Source organism: Eulemur rufifrons, chromosome 7 (assembly GCF_041146395.1).
Source record: "Eulemur rufifrons isolate Redbay chromosome 7, OSU_ERuf_1, whole genome shotgun sequence".
Taxonomy (NCBI): domain Eukaryota; kingdom Metazoa; phylum Chordata; class Mammalia; order Primates; family Lemuridae; genus Eulemur; species Eulemur rufifrons.
This window is the reverse complement of record NC_090989.1, coordinates 204,076,368-204,101,365: the sequence shown is the minus strand read 5'-3', so window position 1 is coordinate 204,101,365 and position 24,998 is coordinate 204,076,368. Positions and strand designations below refer to the sequence as shown.

Genomic DNA, 24,998 nt, shown 5'->3' with positions numbered 1-24,998 from the left:
AACATTATCTGAACCTTCTAAATGGGTACTTATCATTTTCTCAGTAATGAAACAGCTCAGCTCACTTAAAACAATATCTGGGTGTGCAATGATAAAATGCATTGACTCTTACGAATTTAAGTAAATATTTATTTAAGTTAAATTCCTGCAAAAACCAAACTCTGATCTGGCTTCTACCTAGAATATATTTTTAGATATCAGTAACTGATATCTTCCTTTCTTACCATAAGCAATATTTATCCATCAAGAGATACCAATAAGGAAAAATATGTATGGAACCAAAAATGTGATAGAGAAACCAACTCCATATACTGATAAGGTAGTTCAACTTCCATGTACTATCTTGCTTTTCGAATACTGTCGCACAGTATACGGAAGATTTTACAGGCTAAAGGAATGGTGATCTTTTTCATTCTATTTCTGACTATTGGTACAAATACCACCCCTATGAGGATCTGCAATATGGCTTTTCCAAGCAGTCATAGTAATGGGGGGCTTAGCTGAAGGTCATGCATGTAGAGAAGGATCCACCATTAGACCTATGTTCTACGTACCAAGAGATCCACATGCAATTCCAGCACCACTTCCTGGAATCTCAGTAGAGTCTCCTCAGGATGTGCTCCAGGTGTCAAGAGTGAAAGAAAAGATCCCCAAAGCTAAAAATGAAGCCCGATGACGATTAATGGAGCATATTTGTGAGTTTGGTTGAAGTTGTCAGTCAGGCCACTAATGGATAGAAGACAGGTGAGATGAAAATGGAATCCAACAGTACTACCCAGAATGGAGCGCATTCCCGGTGTAAATTCTGCTTAGGCGAACTAGAGAACGAACGCTACCGGGGAATAAGAACCAGTCCATAGAAAGAGGACACTGCCAGCAGCCGTAGGTGAGGGGGACCGTAGAAATGCGGCGGGCGGTGCGGGACTTAGCACGGGTGGCGGGCGTGCTGTGCTTCTGCGGCCAGCGGCGGATGTCCATGACCAGCACCCAGATGACCGCGAGCCTCTGGCCCACCAGGGGGTCGAGGTTCCAGATGCAGAAGGGGAAGAACACGGTGAAGAAGAGCTCGCTGCCCAGCTCCGCGGCGAAGTAGAGCAGGTAGAGCGGCCAGTTGTTCACGCGGGGCGGCTCGCCCTCCCCGCCCGTCGGCAAGTTGCGGCGCAGGGCGAGGCCGGCCCGGTCGGCCGCCAGCCGGTTCCGCGCTCCGCTGGGGGCGCCGCCGTCCGGCCTGGCGGGCGCCGCTGGCCGTCACTCCGGGGCGGCTGCGGTCTCCGTGCGCCCCTGGTGGCCGCCCTCGCCGCTGGGAGTCTCCTGCGAGTGGCGCCTCCGCCTTCTCATCCTCCCGCGGGTCGGCAGAGCGGCTCGGCAGCGCTTCCACCCGCACAGCCGACGCAAACGGGCCGCGTCTGCGGCTCCTGCGGGACGGCCAGCCGGCTGGGCCAGGCGCTGCCTCGGCGACAGGATAACGGGACCTGCCGGGAGGGCAGCCCCGAGCCGTCCCCGCGCCCCCGGCCAGCCGCGGCTGCAGCCGCGCCTCGCTGGGACCGCAGGGTCTGACGGTGACGCCGCCACGGGTCACAGCGCCCTTGCCCCGCGCCCCTCCCTCTTTTTCTACTTTCTTAAGGTGAGAGACGAAGTTAATAACTTGAGATCAGATTTACTTTTTAAAACAGGTGTTTACGGCTATAAATTTCTGTCTGAGCACTGCTTTCACTGCATCCCCTAAGTTTTAGTATAGTGTACTTTTTCATTAATCTCGAGGCATTTTCTAATTTCATACGTGATTTCTTCGTCTTACTGTTTTTTTTTTTTAGGAGTATGTTGCTTAATTTCCATGTATTTAAAAATGTTCCAAATTTTCTTCTGTTACTGATTTCTAGTTTCATTCCCTTGTGATCAAAGAACACGCTTTGTGTGATTTCAGTGCTTTTGCATTTGTTCAGACTTTTTTTTTTTTTTTGGCCCGACATTTCTCAAGAATGTTCTGTATTTTCGTCAGAATAACGTACGTTCTGCTGTTAGTAGATGGAGTTCTAAAGATGTCTGTGAGATCTAGTTGGTTTATGGTTTTGATCAAGCCTTCTATTTTCTAATTAGTCTTCTGTCCTGGTTCTACCAATTATTGAAAGTGAGGTAGTGATGTCTCCAGCATTTATTGTAGAACTCTATTTCTCACTTCAGTTCCATGAGGTTTTGCTTCATGCTCTGATGTTAGGTGCATATGTGTTTATAATTGTCATGTCTTCTTGATGAATTGATTCTTTGGCATTATAAGATTTCTTTCTTATGGAACAATATTTGTCTTAAATTCTGATTAAGTCTAATAAGCATAGCCACTTCAGCTCTCTTTTTGCTAACTTTTTGCATTAAATATCGTTTTCTATCCTTTTACTTCCAACCTATTTTTGTCTCTGAATCTAAAGTGTCTATTGTAGGCAGTAAATAGTTGGATCATGTTTTATTTTTTTTTTTTTTTTTTTTTTTTTTTTTTTTTTTGTTGAGACAGAGTCTCACTTTGTTGCCCAGGCTAGAGTGAGTGCCGTGGCGTCAGCTTAGCTCACAGCAACCTCAGACTCCTCGGCTTAAGCGATCCTACTGCCTCAGCCTCCCGAGTAGCTGGGACTACAGGCATGCGCCACTATGCCCAGCTAATTTTTTCTATATAGATTTTTAGTTGTCCATATAATGTCGTTCTATTTTTAGTAGAGACGGGGTCTCGCTCAGGCTGGTCTCGAACTCCTGACCTTGAGCAATCCACCCGCCTCGGCCTCCCAGAGTGCTAGGATTACAGGCGTGAGCCACCGCGCCCGGCCTGGATCATGTTTTATAATTCAGTATGATAATTTCTGCATGTTAATCCATTTGCATTTGATGTATTGATAAGGTAGGACTTCCTTCTTGCCGTCTTGCTATTTGCGTCTGACTTATATTTGTTCCTCAATTTCTCCATTACTGTCTTCTTTTGTATTAAATGGATATATTCTACTATGTCCTTTAAATTACCTTGTCGTTTATTTTACCATGTATTTATTATGTAGCTATTTTCTTAATGATTGCTTTAGGGTTATAATTAATATATTAATTTATTTGGATTGATATCAACGTGATTTCAACAGTATAAAAACCTTTTGTCCCCACATAGCTCCGTCTCTCACACATCCCCTTCATGGTGTATTGGCGCACATTATGTCTTTATACATTGTGTGCCCACCAGCAGTTTTATAATCATAATCATTGCTTTATGCAGTTGCCTTTTAAATTAACTAAGAAAAAGGAGTTACAAACAAAACACATTACAGTCCTTTTATACAGTCTTGTATACTGACCTAAGCAGTTGCCTTTACCAGTGTTCTTTATTTCCTCATGTGGATTCAAGTTACCATCTAGCATCTTTTCATCTCAGACTGAATGACTCCCTTTAGTAGTTCTTATAGGACAGGTGTGGTAGTGACAAACTCTCAAAATTTTTGTTTATCTGGGAATGTTTTGATTCCTCTTTTATTTTTGAAGAATAGTTTTGCCAGATATAGAATTTTTGATTGACACGTTTTTTTTTTCCTTCCAGAACTTTGAATATGTTGCCCCACATGCTTTTGCCTATATGGTTTCTGATAAGAAATTAACTGTTACTGTTACTGAAGATCTCTTACACATGATAAGTCACTTATTTGGTGGCTTTCACAATTCTTTCTTTGTCTTTGATTTTCAACAGTTTCTTTACAATGTGTCCTGGTATAAAGTCTTTGGGTTACCCCACTGGGAGTTCGTTAAGTTTCTTGGATTGGCCATGATTTCTTCAATTATTCTTTTTACCCTTTTTCTCACATCTCTTATTCTGGGACTCCCAGTATGCACATGTTGGTAGGTTTGATGATGTCCATCAGATCTCTGGGGCATTGTTCATATTTATTCATTCTTTTTTCTTTCTGTTCTTCAGACCAAATAATGTCAAATGACATATCTTCACGTTATCTGACTCTTCTGACTGTTCAAATGTGCTGTTGAACCAATTTAATGAATTTTTCAGTGAAGCTGTTGTACTTTGAAATTCTAGAATTTCTGTTTCCTTTTTTTATAATTTCCATTTCCTCATTGATATTCACTATTTGATGATGTATCATTCTCATGCTTTAATTATTTAGACATGATTTCCTTTAGTTCTTTGAACATATTTAAAATAGCTGTGTTATGGGTTTGTGTCCTCCCAAAAGCAGTATGTTGAAATCTTAACCCTCTGTATCTCAGAATGTGGCCTTATTTGGAAATAGGGTCTTTCTAGATATAATAGCTAAAGTTAAGAAGAAGTTGTACTGAAGTAGGGTGAATTCCTAATCCTATAAGACTGGTGTCCTTATAAGGAAACGGTCACGTGAAGATAGGTACACACAGGGAAAACATCACATAACACAGGCAAAAAGGAGGGAGTTCTGCTGCTGTGAGCCAAGGTAGGCAAAGGTAAGCAAAGCCCCAGAATCCATAAAAAAGCCAGGAAGTTTTTCCCTACAGGTTTTAGAGGAGCACAACACCTTGATTTTATACTTCCAAATTCTAGAACTGTGAGACAAGAAATTTCTGTTGTTTAAAGCCACCTAGTCTGTAGTACTTTGTCATAGCAGCTGTAGGAAACTAATACAAGCTGATTTAAAATCTTTGTCTATTAAGTCCTACATCTGGGCATCATTAGGGACAGTTTCTATTGGCTGTCTTTGCCTACAGTGTGAATGGTGTACGAGTTTTCTATTGCCACCATAACATTACCACAAATTTAGACGCTGAAAGCAGCAAACACTTGTTTATTATCTCACAGTTCTGTAGATCAAAAGTCCAGGCACAGCTGGGCTTATCCAGTCCTCTGCTAGGTTCTCACAGGCCAAAATCGAGGTATTGACAGGGTTACCTGCCTTTCTGGTCCTGGCGAGTGTTAGCGTCTAAGCTTATTGTTGATTGATTGTTGGTCAAAATCAGTCCTTGTGGCTGTAAGATTGAGTTCCTTTCTGGAGGTCAGATGGGGGCTGTTCTCAGTTCCCGGAGGCCACCCACATTCCCTGGCTAGGGACCCGTCCTCCATCTTCAACACCGACAATGGCTGGTTACGGCCCCCATTTTGATCCTTCTGACCTCCCCTTTTACCTCATCTCTGCAGCCCCCTCTGCTTCCTTTCTCTTCTACTTTTAAGGGCTCCTGAGATCACACTGGGGCCAACTGAACAATCCAGAATAATCTCCCTATTTTAAAGTCAGCTGATCAGTAGCCTTAATTCCATCTGAAAAAGTCCCTTCACAGCATTGTCTAGATTAGTGTCTGACTAACCAGGGCTCAGGAACCTTGTGGGCACATCTTTAAATTCTGCCTACTACAGAGGGTTACTGCGTGTGTGTGTGTGTGTGTGTGTGTGTGTGTTGTGTATAATGTGATTAGACAGTGAAAGTTCTGGCATTTACTGAAATAATTTTCTCTGCTTTATATCATCTTTATTATCTCCTTTACTATTTAAAAAAAGCAACAAAGCCTCCTCACTTATGACTGAAGGTTTTTTACAATCATGGTAACTTCTATGTTTATTTGTAGATGATTTGTTGTTGCTTTGATTGAATGTGTTGTTTTTGAGGCACCTATAATCCTCTCTTAATTAAGTATTCAAATCTCCTCTGGCAACTTAAAAAAGTTTGCCTTCATAAAATCAGATCCTAAATATAATAAAAATAAATTAAAATCTTTGGGTTATCTTTTGTACCTAAAGCTCTTAAATTCTCTGAAGATACCTGATAATTCACAAAGATTTATGCTTGTATTGTATAAAAAGAAGGCTGCTAGAAATAGTTTCTTTTTTATATATGACTATTGATGAGTTCCATAGGAAGAGTTGTCAGATCAGGAGAGATGCTCAGTGCTCCCTAAGGTAAATTTATTTAAATACAATTTAATTAATAAAAACATTTTAGAAATTATACATGTCATGGGAAGTCCCCAGAAATTTGTCAATGTCCCCACTTTTCATAATATGTTTTAACATCAGGGAAAACACTGAAATAGTTAGTATTGAGTTGAGTTTTCCTATATTTTCAGAGTCTTGGTGGTGCTTTGTCTAATGATATTAGACAACAACAGTATAGTGTTAACAACTAAATTATTATTTAAAATGCTCACTTGGCTACAACCTTTCTCTTTCATTTTGAATCTAGCTTCTTGTAGGCCAGTGGTTATCCACTGGGTATGTACATCAGACTTGCCTAGGAGGTTTTATAAAAATACAGATATCTAGGACCTACTCCACATTCATCAAATGTCTTCATTTGATATGTTGGTATATTCATGATATAATATGTATATCTCACAATTATTAATTTACATGTCAAGATTTTTCTTTTTTATAAAAATTATGTTCATCCATTTTTATAGATGAGATGTAACTTTTGCTGTCTTTTGAAAATACACTTAATTGGTATGCTTAGAGACATTTTTCTAAAATTTTGGGGGGGATTGGCTTTATTATCTTGTTCTGCATGCCCCAGGATCAACCAAATTTTCTTATCAGTTGCATTACTCTTGTTATGAACTCTTATCACAACTTTCACATTTGAAGATTATCATTAATAAAAAAACCACAATCATTTTAAGTCTTCATCTTCTGTAGGCCCATAACCATTCATAATAATTTAGCAAACTCTGCTTTTCTAAACTGTAATGAAATATTTTTTAATGGTAAGTACTGAACTCCCCTCCAATACACATACCCCATAATTCAGGCACCTTTATTGAATCTTTTTGCTTTGCATGGAAATATAGTTATTTACATAAATTCAGCAGCAATTTTCCCTACTTTTTAGCGGGATATAATTGGAAAAATTGATTATACAATGAAATTTTGACCAGAATGTCGTAGTTGAGAATAATGTTTGTTTAATCAGCTATGACCAGCAACTTTTAAGGAACTAAAGTTGGCATTATGGAGCCAATGCTTTCAATTCTCTCTTGAGAAAACTGTCTTGGTACCTGACTTACAGGGGCCAGACTTACATAAACGAGTGAGGTAGTCCCTTCATGACAGATCAGGAACCTTGGAATATTTAAGTACTTCAAAAAGAGAGGGATTCACTCAAATTTATATGCACTACAGGGGGAACTTGATGGCTGGACTTTTTTTTTTAATTTTTATCTTCAGAACAGCAAATGAGACAGATATGTAGACACTACTGTATTAGATGTTTTGCAGGTTGAAATAGCTGTTTAAAGATAGTCACACCTAAGGTGATTTTTAACACTAAGTAATTGAATTTCCAAATTGCCACAATGTGGCACAATAGTGACAATAAAAAATAACAGCAGCTAAGCAGAAACAAAAACTCTCAACTCTATTAATTAACAGAAGAGTGAAATCTGAAATTATTTGTAAGTCCATGTCTCAGTTGTATAATTAGTAACCCAGGACAAAGAAATAGCCCAAGTGGAAAATATGTGACATAAATAGGTATAATGATAATACTTTTTAAAAATTGATAATTTATGATGATACAGGATTTTGATTACGAGCAAGATTTTATTTTCCAGTAAGATTTCTGCTTGGTGTGTTATATCTGCTCTAAGTCAAATTATCGTGATGACGAAGTGCTGCTTTAATTCACTTATGTGGCCGTGAAACATGTCATGAGAACAGCCCCCTCGAGTGGTCGTGAGAACCCCGTTGAAGCCTTGGCTCAGCTTTGGCAAAGCACAGGCGATACAGGGCACTAGGAGTACAGGCAGGTCAGGGGTGGGCACAGAGCAGGAAAGGCACTGGAGTGCACATGCGCCCCCTCCTCCCCACCGTGCGCTTGTGCCGGGTTTTTCCCAGAGTAATTTAAGGAAACTGATACTACTACAGTATTACTCGGATGGCTGGGAAAGCAAATGACAGCCATACACAAATGAGACCAAAGCTGAGTGTTGGGAAATTTGGCCTGGCCTTGTCTGGGCTGATCTGAAATCTCCGCAGTGACTGTCATACTGTTGTGCTGCACTATTGTCATACTTACCTGCCTGGGAAATCTGTCTCAGCCTTTCCTGTTTTGTTTTTGTTGGTGATGGTGGCTGGGTGGGGTGGGGGTCTCTTCTGGGGGCAGCACAGGATCCAGAAGGCTCATGTATCACCTGGAGAAGAAGCCCCATGGTCTGCTGCTCACCTCAGGCCCACCAGCCGCTGACACCTCCACGTCCAAATCTGCACGATCCCTCAAGGTCACGGCACTTCCTTTGCAAGATGTGGTGACCTGTGACATTCATGGCCCCAATAGAGCGTACCCCGGGATGTTCACCCTTGTTTTGGCTTTGGGGTGGTTCATTACACTGAAGGAGATAATTGAAGCACAAGAGTGGGTGAAGGAATTCTTGATAAAGTTTCTCCTAACTTCTGGCTTTCACTTCATGGACGCTCTCCCCTCCCTTGGGCCTCCCAGGAATGGCGGGGGGACTCCACTTCTCATGGGATCTGAAGTTCGGCTTTTAGTCCCTGGGAATCACCCTCCTCTTCCTCTACCTGTCCTTCGTTGAAGGAACTGGCCTCTTTCCTCTCCCCTATTACATAACTCCTTTAAGCCCCACAGAGTTTCAGAAAACAAGAGCCAGGAAGAGAGGAGACCTTCTGGACATTTCTACCGCAGACAAGGCCAGGCGCCTCCTTGGAGGGAAGGTGGCACAAAGGCTCAGTGCCCTTTTTGGAAGGCGAGAAGGAGAGACACTGAAATAATACATGATCTAATAGCTCAACAAATTCGCACCACTGCTCGTACAGGAAGAAAAGTGAGACTTAGCTTCTCCTTTGAAATAAAAAAAAGATCTATAGCAGACAAGCAAATGCGCAATTGAGGAAAAGCCACACTCAGGGCATCTTACTCACCCGTGCCCCACCACCTCCGTGATGGGGTGTGGTGCAGTTTGGGGGAGGTGGTGGCCAGATCCCCACTTCTCTTTCTCAACCTGGAGAGAGCAGAGCAGACCTGATTTGCAGCATTCTGTCCTGTCCGGGGGCTGCCCGAGGGATTAGTCTCTGTGTCACCTAAGGCAGAGCTCAGACAGCCAAAGGTAGTGCAGCTCAGATTTCAGGCTAGGAAAAGCCACGGAAAGGAGTCATGGCTCATGAAAGCCACAGGGGAGGACAGACTACCAGACACTCCCAGAGAAGAGATCATTGACAGAAGAATGACACTGAACAGCTAAGTACCATGGGTGGGAGAAGCAAGGGGCAATACTCTCAGGGAAACTGGGGCCTTTAAAAGCATCCATGTGTATGGGGGAATTGGAAAAAATGCACACACAGACACTTGGAGATGATGCATGGCCAGGAAAGACGTAAAACGATCTTAGGCTTCATGCCTGCCAGATCTCAAGGCTCAGAACACTCACGCTGATTAGTGGAGGTCTTCATCTGCATGGATTGCTTCAATTTCCACTAAATCAATCAGAATTTAATACAATTACTGACACATGTAATGACAGTCATTGTCTCTGGAGCTTGCTGCTTGGTAGGAAGGTTGAGCAAGAGAAAGGAAATAAGGCATGCTCTACATCTGACAAAGGGTTAATAACCTGAATCTATAAAGAACTCAAGCAAGTCAGCAAGAAAAAAATCAAACAACTCCATTAAAAAGTGGGAGAAGACATGAACATAAACTTTTCAGAATAAGATAGACTAAGAGCCAACAAACATACCAAAGTAAAATCACTCCAGAGTTAAAGTCTAGAACCTGGATTCCATGATGGCTTGAGGAGTAAAACAAAACAATAGGAATTCACCCAACAATATGAACGGAAATCTACCCCAAATATCAATCCTCTCAATAAATGCGAATGGCTTGAATTGTCCTCTGAAGAGACAATAAACTGGCAGAGTGATTTTTGTCCTTTATTCTATTATTAATAATATGGTATGTCACATTGATTGATTTCTATCTGTTGAACCACCTTTAAATTTCTAGGGCAAATGCTACTTGGTTATGAAGTATGATAACATTTATAAGTTTCTAGGTTAGATTTGGTAGTATTTTGTTGAGGAAGAACAAGAACACATTAATGAGAAGGTGATTCTGAACCACTTTTTACAAAGCACATGGGGTAAATAATAAGAATAATCATAAATTAGATGGGACATGAACACTGTTGTATGTCTACATTTCCTGTGACACTGCGAGCTCTTTGAAGGCAGGTACAGTGTGTATCTTCCTGACAGGCAATCAAAATGTCCACTGAAGTGTAAGTGCACATTAGGGACCACCAAAGGAAAAAATCTGTGCCCTAAAAGGCAGGTTATTTAAAAACGGAGGAGAAAAAAGAAAAGAAATGAAAAGGAACAAAGAAAGCTTCTAGGACTTATGGGACAGCATCAAAAGTACAAATATTCAAATTACAGAAGCTAAAGAAGGAGAAGAGACAAAGAGCCAGAAAACTCGAAAGCAGAAAACTTTCCAATGCTGGGGAAAGATGTAAATATCCAGATACCGGAAGGTCAAAGGTCTTTAATAAGACTCAATCCAAACAAGATTAACCAAGATATATTATAATCAAACTGTCAAAAATCAAAGACAAAGAGAGGATCTTGAAACCTGCAAAAGAAAATAAATCTTGATATATTTATGTGATCATAAGTTCCAGTAAGGCTAGCGGCAGATTTCTCAGTAGGAATCTCACAGGCCAAGAGAGTGGCATACATTCAATATGCTGAAAGCAAAACGTGCCAAACAAAGCTATTTTACCTGGCATAGCTGCCCTTCAGAAGTGAAGGAGAAATAAAGACTTTCCCAAACAAACAAAAGCTGAGGGACCTCAGCACCACCACACCTGTCTTACAAGATATGCAAAGGGAGTTCTTCAAGCTGAAAGAAAATGATGCTACTTAGTAACATGAAACATATGAAAGTATAAAACCCACTAGTAAAAATAAGTACACAGTCAAATTCAGAATACTCTAATACTGCAAAGGTGTTATGTAAATAACTTATGTCTTTAGTGTGAAGGTTAAAAGAGAAACATTAAAGATATTAATAGCTATAATAATTTAGGAATATGCAATATACATATACAAGTTGTAACAGCAAAAACATAAAATGCGTAGGGGGCAGAGTGAAAATGTAGAATTTTCTTTATGCAATCAAACTTAAGTTGCTATCAGTTTTAAATAGCATCTTATAAATAGAAGATGTTGTATGTAATCCTTACAGGAATCACAAAGCAAAAACCAATAGTAGATACACAAAAGATTAAGAACTAATGAATCAAAACATATCACTAGAAAAAAATCACTTAATTAAATAGGAAGACACCAAGAGAGAAAGAAAGGAACAAAGGATCTACAAAACAACCAGAAAACAACTAAAAAAATGGCAGTAGTAAGACCTTCCCTATCAATAATTACCTTGAACACAAGTGGATTAAATTCTCTAATCAAAAGACATAGACTGTGACTTGTGCTGCCATAAACATTTGCATGCACGTGTCTTTATTTTAGAATGTCTTTTTTTCCTTTGGGTAGATGCCTAGTAGTGGGATTGCTGGATCAAATGGCATTTTTATTTTTAGCTCTTTGAGGTATCTCCAAATTATTTTCCACAGGGGTTGTACTGATTTTCAGTCCCATCAGCAATGTAAGAGTGTTCTTTTCTCTCCACATCCAAGCTGGCATTTGTTGTTTTGGGACTTTTTTTTATAAAAGCTATTCTCACTGGAGTTAGGTGATACCTCATTGTGGTTTTGATTTGCATTTCCCTTATGATTAGAGATGTTGAGCACATTTTTATGTTTGCTGGCCATTCTGTCTTCTTTCAAAAAGTTACTGTTCATATCCTTTGCCCATTTATGGATGGGGTTGATTTTTTTTCTTGTTTATTAAGTTCTGTATAGATTCTTGTTATCAGCTCTTTATTGGTTGTGTAGAAAGCAAATATTTTCTCCCCTTCTGTAGGTTGTCTATTCGCTCTAATGTTAGTTCCCTTGGCTGTGCAGAAGCTTTTTGTTTTTATTTTTTTCTAAGTGTTAGTTTTATTTAAATAACCTCCAGTGAGAATAGAATGGGCCGATTACTACCCTTTCTTTGTAACACCAATTAACCAAGCCAGGGAGACTAAGTGCACCCTGCAGCCAGCCAGTCACCTGATGGGTGGGATGCCTCTCAAAGGGGACGGCCATGACCTCGGGCCGGCCTGCTGCTGGGGGAGCATCCGCAGTTTAGTGGGGGTTCTTGATGGGTTCATCTGCGGACACGGTAAGGCACGCCGCCTCTGAGGCTGCCGTCAGGGCGTTGATCCGCACCATTGCTGGCTCCCACATGAAGGCCTCAAAGTTGTCAGCAATGACCTCGTTGTTGATGTCCACCCCATGCCATGTGCCCCCCGGGCATGCCGAGCCCGCAGCTTGTTGAGGATGTTTGTGGCATCAAAGCCAGCATTATCACACAGCTGGCATGGGATAATCTCCAGGGCCTTGGCATATGCCCCAGTCAACAGCTGCTCCTTTCCAGGAATAGCCCTTGAGTAATCCCGCAGGTCCTTGGAGAGCTCCATCCCAATGGCTCCGCCACTAGCCACCACTGAATTGTTCTTGATGGCCCTCCTGATGATCATGATGGCATCATGCCAGGGACTGCTCTGCTTCCTCCATAAACTGCTCAGCACCGCCGCGGAGGATGAAGGTACGTGTCTTGGCCTTGGGGCAGCCAGTGAAAAAATTGTACCTTTAGCCGCCAGTCTGGGTCTCTTCAAACACCTGGCAGCGACCCAGCACATCTGCTGACAGAGCATTCACACTGGTCTGGATTGAGCCTCCACAGGCCATCATTGTGCTCTTGAGATCTTCCGCAGGTAGTCAGCCAGCACAGAACATGTCCCTGTCAGCAAAGTAGTGGGTGGCCACATCTCCAATGGGGAGTTTGGACAAGACGACTTTGGCTCCAGAATGATGAATCCTCTCTAATTTGTCATAGAGAATGTTCCACTCAGCATCAACAATTGCCTGATAATCCTCAGCTGTGTGGACTCTGATCTCGGCATTGTCTTTCTCAGCTTTCAACTCAAGCTCAACATTTAAAAGGGCAATCATGGGATTATCGTACTTTTTGGGTTGCATTTCAAACCCAGCATAAGAGAAAGTCTTCTTGAATGCAACACCAGCTACCAGCTGAGAATCCTCGAGGGCGCCACCCGGTACCTTCTTGATTCCAGTCATTTTAAGCTGCAGCAAATCATCGAGCATCATCACCGCGTCAACCACCATCTTAGCAAAGAAGGCTTTCTGCTGGGAGATAAGCTTGGAACTCAGAGCGGTCATGGCACACTTTTCCAGCAGCTTCCTCTGCTCCACTTTATCTGCCTTCTTCACAGTCACAGCGATCTCTTTGATCTTGTTAACTGCCAACTGGGTGGCTGTGCGGAGAGCTCAAATGATGATCTGGGGATGCAAACCTTCCTCCACGTATGGTTTCACCTGCTTCAGAAACTCCCGCAGCCAGCAAGGTCACTGAGGTGGTGCCGTCACCAACCTCAGCATCTTGGGATTTGGCAATGTCCACTAAAGTCTTTGCTGCAGGATGGACAACATCAAGGAGTTTCAGAATTGGGGCCCCATCATTAGAAATTGTTGCTTTGCCTTGGTGATCCACAATAAGCTTATCCATGCCACGGGGACCCAGGATAGTTCTTACAGCTTCAGCAATCACCTGGCAGACACTGATGTTACTCACTAGCTGGGGAACGCCTCGGGAGCTATAGGTCCCCTCTTTTAACAGAATAACTGATGTGGGCATCATTTTGGAAGCTTATTCGGGGCCTGACTACTCTTCCTCTCCTCTTTCTGTCTGGGGCACCCAGCAACCCACAATGCAGAAGCTTTTTAATTTGATCAGGTCCCATTTATTTATTTTTGTTGCTCCTGTGATTGCTTTGGGGGTCTTATTCATAAATTCTTTGCCTAGGCTGATGTCTATAAGAGTTTTCCCAAAATTTTCTTCCAGAATTCTGAAGGTTTCCTGCCTTACGTTTAAATCTGTTATCCATTTTGAGATGATTTTTTTGAGAAGTGAGAGGTGGGGATCCAGTTTCAATCTTCTGCCTGTGGTTATCTAGTTTTCCCACCACCATTTATTGAATAGAGATTCTTTTCCCCAATGTATATTTTTATTTGCTTTTGCAAAGATGTGGAAACAACCCAAGTGCCCATCAATACATGAGTGGATTAATAAAATGTGGTATATGTATACTATGGAATACTACTCAACTACTAAAAACAATGGTGATCTAGCACCTCTTATATTATCCTGGATAGAGATTGAGACCATCCTTGGAAGTGAGGTATCACAAGAATGGAAAAATAAGCACCACATGCACTCGTCATCAAATTGATACTAACTGATCAACACTAAGGTGCTCACATAGCAGTAATATTTATTGGGTGCCGGTCAGGTGGGGGGTGGAGATGGGTAAACTCACAACTAATGAAGACAGAGCGCACTGTATGGGGGAAGGGCATGGCTCTAGCCCTGGCTTGGGAGAGGCATTACTTGTAATCAAAAAGTTTGTACCCCCATAATATTCTGAAATTAAAAAAAAAAAAGAAAACAAGTTATATGTTTTATGCTTTCGTCAATGACTATATTAAAATTATGTCATATTTCCTACATGCTAGTTTGAGTTCTTAACAAAAACATAAAAATTATAATTGTCAAATCTGTCCAGTCCATAAATCAAATTAATTGTTTTCTCAAATCATTTCAGATCTTTCACTGTTTCAATTTCAATAAATTAGCATAGTTTGCCCAGCTAAAAATGAATTTCCAATGAAGTTGGCTTTATTTTGCTAATATAAAAGATTATGTTGAATGAATAGTAAAATCAGCTTTGCATTCCTAGAATTAATCTCACTTACTCATGCCATATGTATAATGAATTTGATTTGCAGTATTTTGTTGGAGATTTTTGTTTCTATTTTCATGAGAGATCCTGGACTGTAGTTTTCTATTCTTTTTGTGCCTGTGTGTGTGTGTGAGACTGGTGTTGGTGCTGGGTAGTGCTACTGTCATATAATTAATTGGGGTTTTGCCTCCTCCTCTGTTTTTTGAAAGGGATTATGTAGAACTGGTGTTAATTTTTTAAATGTTTGGTAGAATTCTCCAGTGAAATCATTTGGACTTAAAGTTTTCTTTATTAAAAGAAACATTTCATTCTTCTGCATATGGATATCCCGTTCCTAACACAAAGAAATAATAAACACCTGAGTTGATGGATACCCACCCCCCACCCCCCGCCCAAAAAAGTCATAACCTGGCTCAATGTTTTAAAAAAAAAAGGATCAAATTATATGTTGCCTACAAGAAATTTACTTCGCATTTACGAACACACACAGGCTGAAAGTGAAGGGATGGAAAAAGATATTCCATGCAACTGGAAACCAAAAAAGAACAGGGGTATCTACATACTTAAATCAGATAAAATAGGCTTTAAGTAAAAAAAAAAAAGAATGTAAAAACACAAAAATGTCATTATATAATGATAAAGGGATAGATTTATCAAGGAGATATAACAATTATATACACACTCAACATTGCAGCACAGATATACGGAGCACATACATATGTGTGTATGTGTGTATGTGTGTGTGTGTATAGAGAGAGCAAATATTAATAGATCTGAAGGAACAGTGAAACCACAACCCAATCATAGTAGGGGACTGCATATTCCATTTACATCAATGGAAAGATCATCCAAACAGAGAATCCATAAGGAAACATCAGATTTAAACTATTTAGGCCAAAGGACCTAACAGGCATACACAGAACATTCCATCAAACAGCAGCAGAACAGACATTCTTCTCAAGTGCAAGCAGAGCATTCTCCAGAATAGGTCATATTTAGGCCACAAAACAAGTATTAGCAAATTTAAGAAAATTGACATAATAAAAATGTATCTTTTCCAATGAAAATAGTATGCAAATTGAAGTCAATAGCAGGAAGAATTTTGCAAAATTCACAAATACATGGAAATTAAACAGCACATTTCTGAACCACCAATGGATAAAAGAAGAAATTAATATGGAAATTAAAAAATACTTTCAAACAAATGAAAATGGACAACACAACATACTTATCAACTTATAGGATGGAGCAAAAGCAGTTCTAAGAGGAATGTTTATGGCAATAATTACCCAAATAAAAATAGAAGAATGAGCTCAAATAAACCTAATGTTATACCTCAAAAAACTAGGAAAAAAAAAACTAAGGCTTCAGTTATACAAGGGAAGAAACAATAATGTTCAGGACAAACAGAGGCTAGACAACAATAGAAAAGATCAACAAAACGAAGAGTCAGTTTTATGGAAACATAAACAAAATTGACAAACCTTTATCTAGAGAAAGGAAAAAAGAGCTAAGATTCAAATAAATAAAATAAGAAGTGAAAGAGGAAACATTAAAGCTAATACCAAAGAAATAAAAGTATTATAGGAGACTATTACAAACAATTATATACAAAGTGGATAACCTAAGAGAAATGGATAAATTCATAGATACATACAACTTACCAAGACTGAATCATGAAGAAATAGAAAATCATATCAGACCAAATGAATAAAGATATTAAGTCAGTAAAAAAATTTTCTATCAAAGAGAAGCCCAGGATTTGATGGCTTCACTACTGAATTGTACCAAACATTTAAAATATTAATACCAATCCTTCTTAAAGTTTTCCAAAAATATGAAGAAAAGAAAATACTTACAAACTCACTTTACAAGGCCAGCGTTACACTGATACCAAAGCCAGACAAGGATGTTACAAAAAAAAAATAATAGGTCAATATCCCTGATGAACATAAATGCAAAAATCTTCCACAAATTCAACAGCACATTAAAGGGATCTGTCATGATGATCAAGTGGGATTCATCCTAGGGATGCAACATACACAAATCAATAAATATGATACATCACATTAACATCGTGAAGGACAAAACTGATATCATCATTTCAATAGATGCAAAAAAAAAAAATGAGCATTTGACAAAATTTAACAGCCTTTCATTTGTTTCACTCTCAACAAATTACGTTTACAAGGAATGTACCTAAACACAATAAACTATGTATAATAAACCCACAGCCAATTTTATACTCAATGATGAAAAGTTGAAAGGTTTTTCCCTGAGATCAGGAAAAAGACAAGGATGCCCTCTCTTGCCACTTCTATACAACAAAGTACTAGAAGTCCTAGCCAGAGCAATTAGGGAAGAAAAAGAAATAAATGGGATCCAATTGCGAAAGGAAGAAATTGAATTGTCCCTGTTTGTAGATGACATGATCTTATATTTAGAAAACCCTAAAGACTCCACCCAAACCTGTTAGAACTGATAAATGAATTCTGTATGCTTGCAGGATACAAAACTCAACATACAAAAGTCAGTGCATTTCTATACACTAACAATAAGTTATCCCCAAAAGAAATTAAGGAAACAATCTCATTTGACAATAACCAGAAAAAAATAAAATATTTGAAATAAATTTAAGGAGGTGAAATATCTGTATACTGAAAACTAGAAAATATTGATGAAAGAAACCAAAGAAGACACAAATAAGTGGAAGATATTGTGTGTTCATGGATTGGAAAAATTAATATTGTTAAAATGTCCATACTAACCAAAATGATCTACAGATTTAATTTTAATGACATTTTTCACAGAAAGAAAAAACAATCACATAAGTCATCCAAAACCACAAAGAACCCAAAGAGCCAAACAAAACTTGAGCAAAAATGGAACAAAGCTGGAGGCATCACACTACTTGACTCCAAAATGTACTACAAAGGCACAGTAATCAAAACAGCATGGTACTGGCATAAAAACAGACACATAGAGAGACTAGAAATAAACCCATGTATTTACCGTTGATTGATTTTTGACAAAGATGCCAAGAACACACAATGGGGCATGGACAGCCTCTTCAATAAATGGTGTTGTGAAAACTCAATATCCACATGCAGAAAATGAAATTAGACACTCATCCCACATCATATACAAAAATTTGGCCAGGTGCAGTGGCTTATGCCTGTACTTCTAGCACTTTGGGGGGGCTGAGGCAGGAGAATCACTTGAGCTCAGGAGTTCGAGACCAGCCTGAGCAAGAGCAAGACCCTGTCTCTACAAAAAATAAAAAAATTAGCCAGCTGCAGTGGCATGCCCTTGTAGTCCCAGCTTCTTGGAAGGCTGAGGCAGGAGGATTGCTCAAGCTCAAGAGTTTGAGGTTGCAGTGAGCTATGATGATGCCACTGCAGTGTAGTCCAGGAGACAGAGAAAGACTCTGTCTCAAAAAAATAATAATAACAATTGATCCTAGTGTCCAACTCCAAGGTCTTTCAGACATCACAGGTCATTTTAGGCTTCAAATTCTGGAAACAATGTGTGATATTTTAAATTTTCATTTTTAAATGCATTAAAGTTATATACCTTTAAATTAATTTAGTTGTCATTACACAATCCGATTTTGCTTATTCTGTTGCCCTCTATTAAACACATATTGATGTGCATTTCAACATTTACTTTCAGCAAATCCTTAGTTAACACTTTTTTAGATGCAATAGTTGGCTAATACATTTAACTTGGGTAGCAGATAAAAATAAATTAGTAATTGTGTAATAACTTTAATAGAAATTAGAGAAATTAAAATAACATTAAAATACAGTCTGTTATATTCAAAAGTATGAAAGGATGCCCTGTTTCATATGATTTTAGGATTACTATTATTATTTTTCTACTTAATATCAAATAAAAACCTTAAGGCTATATGATTAAAGTTTAGAGAAATTTATCCTTTTTATTCTTAGACAAATTAAAATATGTCTTCTATTCACAATCTGATATAAATTGAGAACCAGAAGCCTATTCCCAAATGTAGCCCAGCTACAAAGCACCCACATTTCCCCTCCCCTGCACTGGCTCCTCAGCTCCTGGAGGGCAGGGACTGTGCCTTGCGTGTCGTACCGGCATGGGGCCCGGTACAGGGTAGAAGTTCCCTAAGTAGGTGCTGTATTGAATTCAGCTAATACTTCTCTGATCTGCTTTGGCTATTTTCTGTCTTTGCCATAATAGGAGTGGATGACACAGATCAGTGTTCTCTCACATGACGACACATCGTTATTAGCATCCAGGTTTTTCTTCACCAAGAAAGGTGACGGTGACTCCACTTTCATCCCATGTTGCCATATTCCTATTAATGGATTTTCTACTCTCAAATCTACTCAGAGTAGGACCAGAACTAAATAGAAGGAGGTTCTCTATGTAGCCTCTTTTTTCTCAATATTTTCCTTAAACATTTCAAAATACACATTCTTTATTTTTATAAAATAACAGGTTTATGAATATTGACATGTTGATGCTTTTAAATAAAAGCTACATTTTTTCACTGTCACCACCAATATTTAAAAATTTTGAAAAACACAACCACCAGTCACATGTTCTGTTCCATTCTCCCCACTCTCCTTGCCCACTTTCCTCTCAATGCCTGACTTGAACCAGGCCTAGATGTGCCCCAAGGTTGCCTGGCTGATGGGCAAACCCCGGGCTCACCATCTCTGTGCCTACTGACTCCACATTCCTGAAAATCCATTTACTTTTCCCTGTCTTCCTTCCTTCCTTGCCTTATTCAAACAATAAACATAAGACTAATAAACATAAAATTACAGCACGGCCATGGGGCTAGCACAATACAATCCATGGGAACAGGACCAGTTGCTGTAGGAGCACTTGAGAATGACACTGAGCATAAACATGGGTGTCAAAGAAGGTGGCAGAAGAGAATGGCCCAAAGAGAACAAAATGATGAATGACAACACAGTGAAAATAATGAAGGATGGACCTGGGACAGTGTCTGGGTGTGAGGGGCTTCAGACACCTGTGTCACTGACACTGTTTGGGATTCATTGGATAGTATGTGAGTGTCATTGAAAGCTTATGAAAGTGGATGAGAAGCCAAACAGAGAACTTTTCAGAGTGAAATGCAAGGCCTAGAACAAGTCTGTAGGGACTGCCAACGGGGGATAGAGGGAGTTGACAGAGAGGGGTGAGGGAGGCAGACAGCATGCTGGTGACAAGGAAGGCCTTGTGAAGGACGTTGGCCGTGGGGTCAGGGTCACCAGGGACATTAAGAAGAGCCCCCACCCCGACCTTGGTCTTGAAATGGTACAGGGATTTCTGAGGTAGAAAAATGTGTATGCCAATCCAGAAAACCATGAGAATGCATCAAGTTTAAAGGAATAATAAGTATCATTGTAAATAGGGGTAAAGAAATGAAACTGAAAAGAGAAATTTCATGTAAGAGACATTTTATGCCAAGATAAGCAATTTGGACATTATTCTCAATACAAAGAGACTGACCAAATGCAAATGAAAAAGACAAGATAATAACTATCCCTTCTGGCTATAAACCATATCAAACTAAATTAATTTCAAAAATAATGCAAAGTGCTGTGCTTGAACAATTATTTTTATTAATAACAAAAATAAACACACTACAGGGCCACTACTATGAAAGGATGTGCTGTGGCTGTTTTACAAGTGGTGGCGATTGCTATCTGTCTGCGTTTTGGTGCCAGGAGCTCTTTGTGCCAACAGCTCCTGTTTGCTGAATTTAGGGATGCACACAGGGCCTGGGACACCAGCACGGCCAGCTGGTCCTTCAGGGATCAGACTTGCAGCTTTGATCTTCGTACCAACCTCTAACCCAAGGAGCTGGAATATCATCTCCTCACAAAAGAACATCAAGCTAATGACACATCCTCACCAAAGAGCATGTTCTGCTTTGCAGTCAGTAAACTTGAAGTTGTTTATAAAGTAAGTGGAGAAGGAGAAGCTAACTTTATGGGATCAAGGAGAAATGCTAAAGAGCAGGTGTCCTAGCCATTGCAACAGTGAGCACATTTATAGACCCAAGAGACACAAGGATGCAAGGAAATGACAATGGAAAGAAGGAAAAAAGATGGTTGGAAATAATAAAACAGCATCTGTGCTAAATGTTTTGTGGAAATACAAACACTAGAAAGAAGAGGCAGGGTGAGGAAACAGTGGAAGTGGAAGGTGTGTGAGATGTCATTAGGATGGGGAGATGAAGCCAAGGAGGAACTTAATCCTTTAATCTAGGATGGACTCACTTGGGTGAGTCTCATCTTCAGAAACTGCTTGCTGCGTGTGGGTTACCAAAGAGGAGATGATAATGTTGTTCACAGCTCACTGCACCCCACGGTGCCAAGCCCCCACACCCTGCACCAGCAGAACCCCCAAATCCCGCTTCTGCCCTGCATGTGTGCTGTGCCCATGGGCACCCTCCCCAGCCCCTATGGCACCACCATGTTCTTCACTGGTTTTGTAGATTTTTATAACGTCTCGTGGAACCTCAAGCAAGAAAATGAACAATTTTATAATTGTCCTGTACACCCTATACCTAACACAGTTCTCTGCAAGTAGCAAATGTCCAACAAATTCTTATATGGTAAATGAGGGAATGACGAAATGACTGCATCAATAGTATAGTAGAAGCAAGATCCAAATTTGAAAAAAAAAAAGTAGATCTGTTTTTAAATCCTACATCCAATATGTGACACTCATGCAAGCATCTTGACTGCTGTAAGGGTCAGTTTCTTCTCCCTGTGAGGCAGAAAGAGTACTACTACCACACCAAATTAATCTGGTTGGTGTGAGAGTTAAATGAAAAAAATGTCTGTGCATAATGGCATGTGACAAATGAAATGCTCCCCATATGGCCGATCTTACTGTTGAACTTTGCAGTGTACAACCTGATGTGCTGGGATCTGTGTACATTGTGGGATGGCCAAATCTAGCTATTTAAAACATGCAGGACCTCACACACTTACATTGTGTGGAGAGAACTGGTAAAATCTACTCTCGTAGCAATTTTAAGTGTATGAACCATTGTAACTAACCACAGTCCCCCTGGAGAAAGTTGGAGAGATCTACCGGGCAATGTTATGGAGAAGACCACAGACTTTATTTTGATTGCTCCAGTTTTCCACTGACTCCCTTTTGCTAGTCCAGGACCCCATATTGCATTTGGTCATCATGTCCCTCACTGCCCTCCAATCTGTGGCCGCTTCTCAGTCTCTCCTTGTCTACTGTGAGAGTGCTGGTGCCCATCCCACACTGCCTGCCTGGCCCGCTGTCTGCCGTGTACCCACTATAGCACTTTTTTATTATAGTTTTATGATGATTGTTGCCATCAACCCTCCAATTTTGTTCTTTTTCCAGGGTTATTTGGGCTATTCTAGATGCTTTACATTTCCACATGAATTTTAGAATCAGCCTGTCAATGCAAAAGTCCGGTGGCCTGCTGGCAAATTAGATTAGGATTGTATTGAATCTATAGATTAATTTGTGGAGAATTGACATCTTAACAATAATGAATCTTTCCACTCCTGAAAAAAAAAATGTATCTCTCTACTTAACGTAGGTCACATTTAATAGTCTCATAATATTTTTTAGTTTTTAGTGTCTAGGTATTTCCATATTTGATCAGGTTTATCTGTATTTAGTTTTTTGCCGAAATAGATATTTTTAAAATTTCAATTTGTTTATTGCTACTATGTAGAAATACAATTGATTTCTTTATGTTGATTTTGTATCCTCCAACCTCTCTAAACTCATTTTTAGTTCCATGAGGTTTTTGGTAGATTCGGTCAGATTTTCTATATAGACCAATGATTGACAAAACTTTTCTTTCTTAAACTACTCTCTTACTAAACATAGTAAATACTTTAGACCTGTGGCAAAATGGTCTCTGTTGCAGCTAATCAGCTGGGCCACTGAAGTATGAGATAAGCCATAGAAAATACATAAGTTAATGAACCTGGCTGTGTTCCAATAAAACTTTACTTACAAAAACCAGAGGTGGCCAACAGGGTGGACATTACCCATCCCTATTATGTTATCATGGTTGGGAATAGAGACAGTTTTGCTGCTTCTTCCAACCTGGATGCCTTTTGTTTCTTTCTCTTGCCTGACCGTGCTGGGAAGAGTCTGGTTTCTCTGCTTTATTATTTCATCTTTGATGCTGAGGAAAAGTAGTGAAGGCACACACTCCTTGGTTGTTCCTGATTTTATGGGGAAAGCATTCAGTTTTCTACCATGACACATGTTAGCTGTAAGTTTATCACAGATGCTCTTTATTGTGTTGAAGAAGTTCCCTTCTATTCTTCATTTGCTGAGAGTTTTATTTTTTTTAATCAGAAATGAATGTTGATTTTTATCAAATACCTGTATATACTGAGATGATCATATGGTTCTTCCCTTTTAGGTTGTTAATATTGTGTGTGAATAACAGTGATTTTTGAATGTTAAACCAACCTTGCATTCCTAGGATAAAACCCATTTGTTTATGATGTATTATCCTTTTAACATATCATTGGATCCAATTTGCTAAAATTTTGTTTAGAATTTTTAAAGACTTTTTTAAAGAGAGTTTTAGGTTCACAGCAAAATTGAGAGAACGATACAGAGATTTTCCATATGTCTCCTGCCCCTACACATGCATAGCCTCCCTCTTTATCAGTATCCCTCACCATAGTGGTACAGTTGTCACAATTACTTGAATCCACTTGACACATCATGATCACCCAAAGGCCATAGTATATGTTAGGGCTCCTTCTTGATGTACATTCTATGGGTTTGGACAATAGGATGATGGTGTATATTCATCCTTATAGTGTCATACAGAGTATTTTCACTGCCCTAGAAATTCTTTGTGCTCTACCTGTTTATGCTTTTCTGCCCTTCCCAACCACTAATCTTTTTACTATGTCCATAGTGTTGCCTTTTCCAGAATGTCATGTACTTCAAATATGAATATGAAGTATGAGCCTTTGCAGATTGGCTTCATTCAGTTACTAATATACATTTAAAGTTTCTTCATATCCATTCACAGCTTGATAGTTCATGTCTTTTTAGTGGTGAGTAATATTCCATTGTACAGCTGTACCACAGTTTATTTGCTCATTCACCTATTGCAAGATACCTTGGTTACTTGAAAACTTGGTTAAATTTTTATATTCATGCTCATGAGGAAGTTTTCCTTTTTGGACTATCATTGTCTGATTTTGGTTCAGGGTAATGCTAGCATTAAAGAATGAGTTGGCATGTATATATACTTCATGTTTATTTGGGGGGAAGAGTTTTTGTAGAATTATCTTATTTCTTTCTAAAATGTTTGGTGGAATTCACCACTATAGCTGTCTGGGCCTGGAGTTTTCTCTCTAGGAAGTTTTTCAACTACAACTTTGTGTTCTTTTATAGATAGAGGGCAATTCAGGTAATCTATTCCTTCTGGATTGAGCTTTGGTCATTTTCATGTTTCAAGGAATTTGTCCACTTTACCTAAGTTGTCAGGTATATTCACATAAGGTTCATATTACCTTGTTATTCTTTTAATATTTATAGAATCTGTAATAATGTTACATTACTTATTTCTGAAATTAGTCATTTGTATCTTCTCTTTTTCCTGATCAGCCTGGCTAAAGGTTTGTCACTCTTATTGATCTCCTCAAAGTGTTTGGTTTTATTGATTTTTCCCTATTGTTTTTCTGTTTTATTGGTTTCATCTTTCACGCTGTGTTCCATTCAGCCACTGTAACAAAATAGCATAGACTGGGTAGCTTATAAACAAGAGATTGATTTCTTGTGGTTCTGGAGGCTGCAGAGTCCAAGATCAAGGCCCTGGCAGAACTGGTGTCTGGTGAGGGACAACTTCCTGGTTCACAAAGGCCATCTTTATCTCTGTGTCTTCACATGGCAGAAGGGGTGAACAAGCTCTCTGGTGTCTCTCGTATAAGATCACTAATCTCATTCATGAAGGCATGGCTCTCATGACTTAATTACCTTTCAAAAGTCCCACCTCCTAGTATCATCACTTCTGCGTTAGGTTTCAGCATATGAACTTGTCCGGGGGTGGGGGACACAGACATTCAGATTATAGTAGATGTTTATTATTTCCTTTCCTCT

General features: G+C 39.5%; 3 pseudogenes; all 3 read right to left on the bottom strand.

Moving 5' to 3' along the window:
- Nucleotides 1-243: 243 nt before the first annotated feature.
- LOC138385921 (sphingosine-1-phosphate phosphatase 1 pseudogene) lies at nucleotides 244-791 on the bottom strand (annotated as a pseudogene).
- Nucleotides 792-809: 18 nt separating this feature from the next.
- Nucleotides 810-8,145, bottom strand: LOC138385920 (sphingosine-1-phosphate phosphatase 1-like; annotated as a pseudogene).
- Nucleotides 8,146-8,455: 310 nt separating this feature from the next.
- On the bottom strand, nucleotides 8,456-13,768 carry LOC138385919 (T-complex protein 1 subunit eta pseudogene; annotated as a pseudogene).
- Between the last annotated feature and the right edge of the window lie 11,230 nt (nucleotides 13,769-24,998).